Source organism: Rhynchophorus ferrugineus, unplaced genomic scaffold (assembly GCF_030347505.1).
Source record: "Rhynchophorus ferrugineus isolate W39M unplaced genomic scaffold, kcgeb_rfMv2 rfM2, whole genome shotgun sequence".
NCBI lineage: Eukaryota > Metazoa > Arthropoda > Insecta > Coleoptera > Curculionidae > Rhynchophorus > Rhynchophorus ferrugineus.
In genome coordinates, this window is record NW_027472581.1 from 12,463,512 (window position 1) to 12,477,512 (window position 14,001).

Genomic DNA, 14,001 nt, shown 5'->3' on the forward strand with positions numbered 1-14,001 from the left:
CAACAAACTCAACAATAACGCCTAACAGAACTGCGGCGCTTTAACGACACGTGTTGAATAACAATTTTGTTCTTTCGGTTACCACTAAGTCGACGCTGTTTCCGTTTTCATAGTCGATGTCGGCGGTTACACGTACTTAATATTAATTGCATTAGAACAATAATTGACACTGTGTTCGACATATTCGCGTCTCTAAAAATGGCCAATCGGCCAATCGGCCGGGACATTAATAGAGTCGGTATTGTCTCAGCTAATTGGATTCAAGTGCTCCTGATGGGTAATAATTAATTTTAAACGGCATGTCGGTCTATAGATTCTTACTTGATCTTTAAATAAGGTTATTTATCGGGATTATAGGATGCATATGTTATATAGGGCGCTAGGAATAGATGGTTGCCATATTATTTAGATATTTCAACAAGTTCCAGAGCTCGTTAACGTTGTTTCCTTATGCTGTTTCTTTAAGAGGTTACACTATTTATAGTTTATTCTAAGTTTATTTATTTATGCGTCATCGTGTCAAATTTGTGACCTAAAAAGTTGTCAATTCGAGAGCATATTTACCTTTTTACGTTTACTTATTGTTTCCTTCGATGGTGTATATACTTGTCAAGTCATAGTACTCATTCTCTCCTCATACGTTATAACCTAATATTCATGTTTAATTGTGAACAATTACAATCATATCTGTGCACACAAATATTTCACGCCCTACAATACGATTTTCTACAGTTATATTCTATTAATTACTAGCGACCCGCCCCGGCTTCGCACGGGTGCAATGCTGATACTAAATTAAATACACTACAGAAAAAATATGAACGTTGTATATAAAAACATAGCGGCCCGCTCCGACTTTGCACGGGCATAAAATATATATGCCTATGTCACTCAATGAAAACATGATTAAAATCGATCCAGTATTTTTGGTTCATTCATTACTGCCCTTGGCCTGCACGCATTAAATTTGGAGTAAAACAATTCCTCTTCCCCTATACTTACTATGAAGATTTCCTGCTATCTTTGGAATATCTAAATTCATACAATTTTTATTACATTACACATTTTTAAACGCAAATTTTAAATTTGTAATATCTCCGAAAATATTTGTTTAATTTACATGCTGTAAGGAACCATATTGATCTATATTAATTGCACACTGTATTTAAGGTACTTAATTCGATAAGGATTAATGCCGTATTGCTTAAAATAGCTTCGTAAATAAGCCATTTTCTCACGTAAAAAGTAAACAATAAAAATGGTTAATGTGGGTTATCCCTAAAAGATAAACATATACCATCGCGGACTTTTTTGTAGACCTTTTTATGGTGTACAATACTGTAGTACATTAATTTGATCTAACTCGTAGGGTTAGGCAGCGTTTTTGCTAATTGCTAAATAAGCCTAAAAAAATAGGTTAATTTACGACATCACGTTAGAAACCTCTAAAATTAGCAATGTTGCCTTAGTATATTATGCATGTATTATACATATAAACCTTCCTCTTGAATCACTCTATCTATTGAAAAAAACCGCATCAAAATCCGTTGCGTAATTTTAAAGATTTAAGCGCACATAGGGATATAGGGACAGAAAAGGCGACTTTGTTTTATACTATGTAGTGATGTGCATACCTTTAGTTGTTTCCACTCTTAACACTCTGTCTCAGAAATTTCCAGCATTGTACAGCATTATCACTTATCCTGAAAGTTTCTTTTAGTCACTTTCGCTTTCTGAGTCACTGTCCAAGTCAAGCACTAAACTATTATTATCTAATCTGTCTAAAACATGTTCACGATTCCACCATTTATCAATTACTTCCTCTGTATGTTCTATTGAGTCATCCAAACGGAAGGTGTTTTGGTTAACAATGCTTTCTTCTACATATCCAAACAATACTTGATGGAATATCCTTTTCGACCAGCATGTCTATTATAATAAGTTTTCGCTTATACTACGCCCTATATCAACTCGATTGGTTTGAATATACAGTGATAGGAAGGAAGTCGTAATACTATGTTACTATACTCTTCAGCCATCTGATATACTGTATATCTTTTTTAGGGCTTATTTCTAAAAAAAGTAAATTTCAAAAAACGTAATCAAACATTTCATTTATATTTAGCTAGTAACAATTTAGTTCAGTTTTTAGTTTCAATATCAAAGGCACGTACAAAGTTTTCCCTTTTTTATCTAAAATAATCAGATATTTATGTATAATGTTATTGCTGAGCTTATGTGGCAGAAAATCGTAAGTCATTCAATGCAAAAGCCATTCACTTTGCTTTTTAAGCACTAGCTATAGAATATAAGACCTCGTAGAAGTATTGTAGATAACTGATTCTATGGTGTAATGGTTAACGCGTTTAGCTTCCAAACGGAGGTTGCGGGTTCGATTCCCGGCGGGAACAATAACATCACCTAGGCTAAGTGGTCAAACCCGGGGCCTGAAGCGCTCCTTATTTTCAATCATTGTTTATTTATTCCTATTTTTCCTCATACGGGCTGCACCTTTATTTGGTCTACGCATTGTAATATTAAATAAAATAACTACGTAATTTAATGAATAAATACCTAACACTAAAAAGAGTAAAATAAAATATTTTTTACAATAAAATAGAATCGACTTTAAAAAATAAATCAGCTCACTAAAAATTAAAAAATAATCGTACTTTTTTTAAAAAATAAACAAACTTTTTTAACACAGAAAAAAAATTTAATTATTTTTAATAAAAAATATGTACATAATAATCGTTGAAGTGACTATATAAAAATAAACGAAAACCTTATTTAACTCATGTACTACACATATTTTATATTCTACTATATACACACAATTTAGCTTAGTACCTGCCTTAATCTATTTATCTATTTACGATATTATTTTAACTACTACCAACTGATCACATTAAAGGTGGTGCCGAGCCCAAACTTGGGTTCGGTATTCGCTGTACTTTGTTTCAAGAATTCTACAATACAAGTAGAAGAAGACCAATTTATATAGATACATGAAAATATTATAAACGTTTTAACGAAAGGAATAACATTTTGTTTTTGTAGACTAAAGACTGAAGAACAAATTAATATTAATTGACTGAATAACTGAATATATAGAATATTATATAGAATGAAGTGAAGAACACATTAGTATTAATTGAAAAACTGTTATTTTAGGTTAAAAAGTGCCGAAAGCATCGAATTTAACAGTTGGTTGCATTAATTATCAATAAATTGACACGAATATATGCTACCGCCTAATACTATTTATACTTAAAAGTCAATATAACAAAAGTCTGTACAAATAATGCATATTTGGTTATTTCATAATAGTTACTATTGGATGTTGAGATTTTTTATCAAGCAGTTTATTTTTATCTGTTATGTCTAGTGAAATGCATTTGTTACGGCAATATCCGTTTAGTATTCGCTTCTTTCTCGCCCCGTCTCCCTCGACACTTTCTAGAGCATTAATAAAAGCACTAAACCAAAGCACATCCATTAAAACCAACATAGTTATTACATTTTACATCAATTGTTTAGCGCTTTCCTAGGAGATTTATGGCCGAATAACCGAGAAATAAGTATCTCTGATGGCGAGCGTAAATCACGTAAGTTTTTATGGGAAAATCGTGAACAAGATAATCCTGACCTCGGCACAAAGGCATCAATGCCGGACGATAATGGAACAGGAAGCGAGAATTTGTAGTGACTTGGACGACCGCAATAAACGGACGAGACAATTGAGCTGTTTATGTGGTCGATAGGGGATGTGTTGAATGGCGAAAGTTTTCAGGCCAATTGAATAATTGAATGGTTGTTTTCGATGTTCGGCGCTCTTCTAATGATCAATTATCGTTTTATAGAATCTTATCGCTGACAAGCTGAAAGCTACCAAGATTTGAATACAAGCAAATTTTTTAAAAAGTTACGCATATATCTGCCATCATTCGCAAGCACTTCGTTGTTAATCAGTGCGGTTATTGACACTTTTAGCCCATTTATTTCTTCAGACATTATTGTTCTAACTCCAGATCATGTCATTTTTGATATAGCCATCGTACATTCTAAATGGTTTTAAATAAACGGCCATTTTTTATTATTTATTATCGCAATTTAGTAAAATAACACTAATATACTAGTTGTTTTCCCTAATTTGCTAGGACACTAAAATGGCAAAGCACTTATTCTACAATAGACTCTTTGGGCTTAATATCTATGTTACTGCTTTTAATGTACAGTTTTACTTATAATTTGACTGAACTAGATCAAATGGTTTTATTCTCCTTAATCTTCCGACTAAGCCATCATTATCTCGGAGCTGGAGAACCTCAACATTGACATGCTGATGGAACCTCTGTTGTCGACTGTTTCTACTTTCAAGTCCTTATGACGATTGTCATTACGAAAGCGCCATGGCGTGTCAACAATATTTTACTGTATTTTGTTTCGGAATCTTTGTATGACATTTCTATTGCTTTGGCTGGTACAACTTCAGAGCTGAACACCATAAAACCATACTGGTTTCAAGACTTGTTAGTGAAGCAATAGCTTATAGTATACTGACAGTGCTCAATATCTACCCAATGACCAGTACTTTTTTTTTAATTGAGCTTGTGCTCTTGCCATATGCTTCCGCCTGAATTCAACATCATATGCTGATATATTCGGACAACTACTAGCTTATTTAACAGGTCAATTGAAAAGTCCCCGGTCTGACACATAGTTGGCGATACTAGAATTAAATCCATATGTTTTTTCTCACTCTAAAAAGATATCAACTAAACATGTACATCATATCATTCACGAATATTTGTGCATGAGAAAGCTCTGTGCAAAGCGGGTGCCGGTCACCTTTGACTAAAAACAACGACGAGTTGATGATTCGGAGCAGTGTTTTAAGATAATCAAGCATAATAAACCCGAGTTTTTGCGCCGATATGTGACAATGGATGAAGCATGGCTCCATCATTTCACTCGGCAAGCAAGGTTATGGCGTCTGTATTTTGGGATGCGCATGAAAGGGGAAGGACCGTCAACAGCAACTATTGCATAGCATTATTGGACCGTTTGAAGGACGAAATCACCAAAAAACAGCCGCATTTGAAGGAAAAGAAAGTGCTGCTTCACCAAGACAATGCACCGTGTCACAAGTCAGTGAAAATGATGGCAAAAATCCATTAATTGTTCTTCGAATTGCTTCCTCATCCACTTTTTCCTATTCTCAGATCTCAAAAGAATGCTCACTGGGAATAAATTTTCGTCGAATGAAGAAGTGATCGCCGAAACTGAGGCCTATTTTGAAGCAAAGAACAAATCGTACTACAAAAATGGTATCGAAAAGTTGAACGGTCGCTACAATCAGTGTATCACCCTTAAAGGGAATTATGTTGAATAAAACAAACTAATTTTGCCAAAATAATCTGTTTTACTATGGTAGGCCGGGGACTTTTCAATTGACCTGTTATATATACTGGTTTGTGCTTTTCTTTAGTTGGTTAAATCAATATGTACTGATTTATTCTGATTAATTTTGATGCATTATTTTTCTCTCCAACAATGTATTTCGACAATAGTTATTTGTAAGTTTTCGGCTGATTCAGCGTTATTATCTCCAATGGCTACAATTGCAGTATCATGTGAAAATGTAGCAATAATATTTTCATTGAATGTAGGCAAGTCCCCAATGTACAGCAGACGAAGGACTAGTTTCATACACATTCCTGTGACACCTGCTTATATTGTCCTTAAGTTAAGATAGGCCTATTCTTATTGAACTCTAAAGGATCGGTCTGTTATACACGGCTCTAAAATATTTGAATACGAGAATTAACATTTTTTTAGTTTTTATGTGGCTTCTATACCCTTGTTAAGCAGTGAGTGGTATTTGATTATCTATGAGTAGAATCACCATAATACGTATCAGGTCAAATTGTCAGATCTACTTGAGCATCAGGGTATAATAACTATGAATTAATGTTGAGGAAATTTTGCTAAGATATGCAAATATTATAATTTCGTTATTTATATTATGTCTAGACATATATGTTACTGTCAACATTTTTCCTTTTAACAAGGTATTTCTAATAGTAGATTTATAGCAATAATAGTACAATTACCAATCAAAATACGTTACAGGCAATTGTTTCTGCTTTCTTTTTCTTTCTTTATTCTGCTTTAATTAAAAGACAAATTACAAAATACTATCTCGCATATACATAAGATATGAAATACAAACACTAATTTTTAAATCTAGGTCTATAAATTTTAGTCGTGTATTTGAAATATAAAATACAATAAGGTGTTCGGTTATGTAAATAGAATAAAACTAATCTAGCCCAGCCTATTCATCAATTTAGTAAAACGAATATTCTTTCATGAATAATAGACTATTATACATACTTATAGAGAAATAGTCTCTTGTTGGGAATGCTTGAGACCTGCCGGATAGTGTTCATGAATGATAATTTCCATATCTTGTGTCTTTGAGTGATCTTATTTAGTAAGCCTGTGTTCCTGTTACTTCCAGATGTTAGTTCGTGTTTTCGTAATCTGCCTCTAAGACATGAATTGCGAGCTTTGTATTATATCTAGTATCATGATGCTAATATCGCTACAGTTATTCCAGGTGACAGTTAATATAAACTTATCAAGTCTTCTTTCTAAGTTTCCTCCCCACTAAGTATCCACTTCATGACGATATATTTTATTGATACATAGAAGTTTCGGGAAAATAACCCTTTAAGAATGAAAATGACAACACAATTGGCAAGATACTTGACGTACAGTGTACCCAACTTGCACTCGGTGCCGAGCCCCAACAATACAAAAATAATACTATAATTTTGTGTCATATAAACACAATTTTCCAGGAATTTGGGAGATGACGGAAATTATAGTTATGCCAAAACCTGGGAAGTCACCAATTGAAATAAAAGAATAAGAGGGAGAAAAGGAGATATAAAAGTCTATAGACCTATATCACTGCTGCCTGTAGTATCTAAGGTTTTTGAAAAAAAAAAATATATATATATATATATATATATATATATATATAACGCTGGAAGGAACATATAAAGAAGAAAAGAAAAGAACTGGAATTGAAATATAGGAAAATGCACTGACTAATTGGAAGATAACCACAATTATCAGTACATAATAAATTACTATTATATAAGCAAATACTGAAACCTGTATGGACATACGGAGTTCTGCAAAGAGTAACATAAATAAAATACACATTTTTCAGAACAATGTCCTGAAAGGTATTGTGGGCGTACTCAAATACTATAGGACTGATTACCTATATCGAGATCTTCAGATACCCACAGTCAGTCAAGACATTACAAGAAAGCATGAGGAAAGACTCCATTCTCATGAGAATATTGAAGTATTGCAGCTTTTGGATACCACCAGAACAGAAAAGACTCAAAAGAATCAAACCATCTGATCTTGTGTAGTGTTGTGTAGTAAGGTGCATATAATGAAAAATACAGCAGTGACATGTATAAACATTATTTCACCAGAGACTGAGATAGGGCCAATGGGTCCTCCTAGTTATATACCTAGATTTAAGTTATCATAAAGACAAATTGTAGGTTAGACGGAAACGACTAGTAACAATATAATAATTAAATAATAAAAAAATATATACAAAATTTAATTACGAAGAAAACAAATCTAATTTCTTGCTCGTACCGATTTCATAGTGATCGGTTAGTAGTAATTAAAATAATTTTGGAAATAGATAACTAGGTTTAGATAGGTATTAAGCTAAATCATGTGTATATTGTAGAATATATAATACATGTAGTAGATTCGTTAAATAAGATTTTTGTTTATTTTTATTTAGTCATTACAGCGATTATTATGTACATGTACGTTTTTTTTGTTTAAAAATCTAAGTTTGATTACATTTACTTTTTGGTGAATTCATTATTTATTTTTTTAGGTCGGTCCAATTTTTTAGAAATATTTTATAAATTATTGAAACCAAAACCGATCGTTGCGATATGATCAGGAGCAGCATAAGTTTCTAGAAAGTGCTTTATGGATTTCAGCAGGAGATTTCTTAGTAGTAAACTTTTTTTTTATTTTGAAATTTTCACGTTTCATAATTAATATATGTTAGATTAGAAATGCAACAAAACAAACTTTAATACAAAAAGCGGATATTACTTTTTAACTCGTCTAATATATTTACAGTACATGATAAACGTCGATTTAGTAGAGAAGGAATTGCATAACAAGTTAATCTAGGAAATTGATGGCGTGTCAGGTCAAAGCATATTGTACGTCACATAACATCAATGACAGATCGTATCACGCACAGTTTCACAGTTATCCACTCTAAATTACGGACCGGTGCTTTTAGTAAATAGGACTTTCTGAATTTGCAACGTCGATGCAATATCGGCATCGCGATTCACAGCGATCATTTCATTCGCTATGCAATTCTCGTCTCGTCTGGACGTCGTTTTTGTATCAGTAATATGTCTGAGCGACATGACAATGAAGGATTTCGGTTGAAGAACTTGAAAGAATGATAATTTTTTTAGAAAATAACTTATATAACATAATAGTGAAGTATCAATCCATTTTTACCTTGTTTTTAATTAGGGATACAAATAAGTCTCCTCCATTCAAAGTAAGAAGACGCCACTAGCTAATTAACATAAAATTGTCTGATTTTAGATATCATATCGGAAGTTTTTGTACTTGTTAATTAGTAATTTATTGTCATTAGTGATTTTTTTTTTAAATAAAATTAGTACAGAAAGCTTGTGCGATCTAACATCTGATGACACTCCAGTATTGTTAACACTGGGCGCGACAATCCTAAGAAAAGCAAAAAAGCCTAATCTTACTAACAAATATACTGACTGGGACAAATTCAGATTAATACTGCAGGAACAAATCAGTTTAAAAGTAAGACTTAAAACTATAGCTGATCTTGAGCAACAAACCAAACATATAACTGAACAAATTCGGGCAATTCCAAAAGATGCTACCCCAATTGCAAGAGAGAAATCAGAATAAGTACTTTACCCCCTCGAAATTAGAGAAATGATAAAAGCTAGACGAGTATGGCACAGGACCAGAAATGCTGCTGACAAAACCACGTTTAATAGAATTAGTAATCAGACAAATCAAAAGATCAAAGAATATAAACAGAATCGCTTTTAATTTATTTAGGCGAATTAAGCCCACAAGCAGACAAAGATTATTCGCTATGGAAAGCAACTCGAAGATTCAAAAGACCAATTATTCGAGTACCGCCTATTAAAAATTATCGAAATGAATGGGTTCGACGCGACAATGAAAAAGCTGAATTGTTCTCAGAATATTTAGCTAACATTTTTCGGCCTAATGATATAGAATCTACCATGGATACATCTCCTATTTATCAACCCGATGTAGATCTAAATCTAATTTCTCCACTGGAAGTTGCCACTGAAATTGATAACCTCAATCCTAAAAAGGCACCTGGTATAAATGACATTTCATTATTTAATGCCTGTTTAAGGCTGAAGCATGTCCCGGAATGCTTTAAAGTTGCACAAATAATTATGCTCAAGAAACCTGACAAACCTGCAGAACAAGTCGAATCTTACAGGCCTATTTCGCTACTACCTGCAATATCAAAGCTATATGAGCTGATATATAAACGTGTTAAACATTTGCTAACAATACCAGATTTCCGGTTTGGTTTTCGAAATCAGCATTCTACTATCGATCAAGTGCACAGAATAACTGCGGCTATTGAAAGAGCGTTTGAAGAAAAGAAATACTGCCCTGCAATATTCCTGGATGTCTCACAAGCTTTTGATCGGGTTTGGCATTTGGGATTAATCTGTAAGATGAGCAAATTGTTACCGCGTAACTATTGTCAATTGCTGGAGTCATATTTATTCGGAAGAAAATTTAGAGTATCGCACGAAATGGCGTTCTCGACATTTAAAAATATCTCGGCTGGAGTTCCACAAGGTAGCGTCTTAGGATCTCTCCTGTATCTGCTCTACACTGCTGACATTCCAACAACAAAAGAAACACTTCTTGGAACCTTTGCTGATGACACAGTTATTATGGCAAAAGATATATCTCTGCCTAGGGCAATAGAAAAAGTGCAAGTGGCAGTCAACAAAATCTACAAATGGACAAAAGATTGGAAAATCATTTAATAGCTCCAAATCTGTCCACGTTAATTTTGCATTAAGGCGAAATAATAAAAATTTAATTATATCACTCAATGGATGCCCGATTCCTCAAGCAGAATCAGCAAAATACCTTAGAATCCATCTTGACGGTAGATTAAATTGGAAGCATCACGTTAGACAAAAAGCAAAACACATTAGAACCAAAATAAAACAACTATACTGGTTAATTCGAAGATACTCTCAACTTGATCTAAAATCAAAGAGGTTGATCTATAACACAATTATAAAGCCAATTTGGACCTATGGGGTGCAAATATGGGGTTGCACTAAAAATTCAAATCAGTTAGTCATACAGCGCTGTCAAAACAAGATTCTTCGATTAATTACCAATGCCTATCGCTATGTAACCAATGAAGTACTGCACAATGACCTGGAAACCAAATGGATTTGCGAAGTTGTGCAGGATTTCGCCTTGAAACACGAAAGAAGTTTACTAAATCATTCTAACGTGGAAGCAATACAACTGATGGACAGCGCACAGAATGTCAGGAGATTGAAACGAGCAAAACCATACGAACTTGTGTGAACATTTAGTGTGTAATATTAGTGTAAACTATATCTATAGGTTAATAATTAATAAATAATTGTAATTTTATAATTGAGGAATACATACTGATGTATTTCCTCGCACTCATCTTGCTTGCTAATTAATCCAAGCACATAGGAAAAGTAGTAATAAATTAATTGTAATAATAATAATAATTAAGATTGTACTAAGCGTATCTAATAAAGATGTTATAAAAAAAATTTAGTGATTTTTGATCAGTAACACATTTTTTAAATTTATTCTACTTCTTTAATATCAAGAGATTTACAAATAAGACCCATTGCTTGTTTTTAGAAGCACATGGCTATGCTGAAGAATACATTTTTTTGAATCTACTAGTATTAGTCATTAATATTTTACATTTTCCTCTTCTGTTTTAGAATGTTTTGTCGCCATTTATATTATCTCTAGTATGAATGGTAGTTTACTAAAATTATGTTTTTTTCTTTCATAACATCTTTATTAAACCCGCGTAGTATAAGTTTGTACATATATTTGTTATACATTAATTTATTACTACTTTTCATTCGTACTTGGATTAATTCACAAGCAAGACGAGTGCGAGAAAATACATCAATATATATTCCTCAATAATAAAATTATAATAACTTATAGCTATAGTTTACACTAAAGGTATACACTTTATTTAAGTTCGTATGGTTTAGTTCGCTTCAATCTCCTGACATCCTGCGCGCTTTTCAGCTATTGTGTTGCTTCCACGTTAGTATGATTTAATAATCTTCTTTCGTGTTTCAAGACGAAATCTTGGATAACTTCGCGAATCCATTTGATTTCCAGGTTATCGTGCATTTCTTCGTTGATTACGTAACGATAGGCATTGGTAATCAATCGAAGAACCTTGTTTTGACAGCGTTGTATGACTAGTTGATTTGAATTTTTAGTTCAACACCATATTTGCACTCCTTAGGTCCACATTGGCTTTATAATTGTGTTATAGATCAACCTCTGTGAATTTATATCAAGTTGAGTATCTTTCGATTAACCAGTATAGTTGTTTTATTTTGATTCTAATGTGTTTTGCTTTTTGTCTAACGCGATGTTTCCAATTTCGTCTACCGTCAAGACAGATTCCAAGGTATTTAACTTTGGACAAATTGGAGTTATTACGTTGAATTTTCTAATCTTTCGTCAATTTGTAGATTTTGTTGACTGCCACTTGTACTTTTTCTATTGCCCTAGGTGGAGATATGTCGTCTGCCATAATAATTGTGTCGTCAGCAAAGGTTCCAAGTAGTGTTTCTTTTGTTGTTGGAATGTCAGCACTGTAGAGCAGATACAGGAGAAGTCCTAAGACGCTACCTCGTGGAACTCCAACCGAAATAGTTTTAAATGTCGAGAACGCCATTTCGTGCGATACTCATCTCATTTTGCTCATCTTACAGATTAATCCCAAATTCCAAACCCGATCAAAAGCTTGTGAGACATCCAGGAATATTGCAGGGCAGTATTTCTTTTTCTCAAACGCTTTTTCAATAGCCGCAGTTACTCTGTGCACTTGATCGATTGTTGAATGGTGATTTCGAAAACCAAACTGGATATCTGATAATATTACATAATTTTTAATACATTTAAATCGCTTTGATATTGCAGGTAATAGCGAAATAGGCCTCTAAAATTCGACTTGTTCTGCAAGTTTGTCAGGTTTTTTGAGCATAATTATTTATGCCACCTTAAAGCATTCCGGAACATGCTTCAGCCTTTAACCGGCACTAAATATATATGTCAACATGATGATTGCTTTTCGTGGCAGTTCTTTCAATAATCCAGGTGAAATGTCATCTATACCAGGTGCCTTTTTAGGCACTTCTGAGTGAGGCACTATTGAGGTTATCAACTTCAGTGGCAGCTTCCAATGGAGAAATTAGAGTTAGATCTACATCGGGTTGATAAACAAGAAGTTATATGTGTTTATATATTTGTAATAAGAAATTAAATGATGTATAAAAGAACAATAGTTTATTGATAATTTAAAAATTGTTTTATAGATTGTTATAAACAATTGAACTATTAATAAATAATATGACCCCAACATTGAAATAGGCTTGCTGTTTGGTTATTTACTTACTAGTAGTGATTTGATCTAACAAAATAATACTTTAATTTTTATCAAGATACTTAAAAACGAGTTGATTCTTTCGTATGGTCACAGAACGTCGATTTCAGCGCTGACGGGATTATATACAATAAGAAATTTTATTTGTATAAATAATTTCTCACTATTGACAAAAGAACTCACTGTTGCATTTGTTTATGAAACAACATTGATTAATTTATTTTTTATTTCAAGGAATATATCTATCACAATATATAATAATAATATTAAATATGGATATTACAAAAAAGTTGATACTACCAAACAGCAATCATAATTTCATTTTTGACGTTGTGAGAACTAATCCAAATTTAATTAAAATGAGTATACAATTTTAGACCACCTGTCTGTTACTATCTACATATAAGTGAAGGATTTCAAAGATTAACATACAATGCTTGCGGTCTTACATGAATTGTTTTCATTAAAAAAACAATTTTAAATCCTCTTGTAATGTATTCTTATTAATATTTTTGTTGAACGTGCGTTATAAAAGGAGCTGTTGTTAAAGCCGAAGAAATACTGGCTTGTGTTTGGTTTCATAATGAACATATATGGGTTTTGTTTCTTTTGTTTTTTGGTTTCGTGTGTTTTGATACAAGAGCATCGAACTGTAAAATGTTATTTGTGTATGCTGAACTGAACTGAATTGTTTCAGTGATTGGTTGTATCTGGACGGACGATTAAAATTTATTTTGTGGTTAATGGTATTTAAACAAATTTTGATAAAGGGATTTGCAGTATTATAGATCAGTCTAAATTTACAGCGTTTACAGAATTAGTCATGTTAATGTTATTCACAAAATTGAAAAAAAAAAGATAATTACGAAGGGTGAGTACCTGAAATTTAATGAGGTTGCCGACAATATAGTGATCTCCATTAAAGAATATTCGCAATTTTATATTCATTGGTTCATCATAATACAGCACTTAATATTAACTTATTCTTTTTATTAACTTTTTTCTTATTTATTTCCATTAATTTTTTTCTTGTTAATTTTTTTGTTTTAGAGTCTCATTTTGTTTAGAAAAAGCTAATTAAGAAATCATCCCAGGAGACATCCGGTCTTATCCAACCTGTTTTCTAGCCTGACTAAGATGATTTTTTTATTGCGGTTCTCGTACTC

The 14,001-nt window shown here is 32.6% G+C and overlaps 1 protein-coding gene across 9 annotated transcripts in view; it reads left to right on the forward strand.

The window, feature by feature from the left end:
- LOC143191823 (uncharacterized) overlaps positions 1-14,001 on the forward strand; it is an 870,958-nt gene that overhangs the window by 284,437 nt on the left and 572,520 nt on the right. The window lies entirely within an intron of this gene.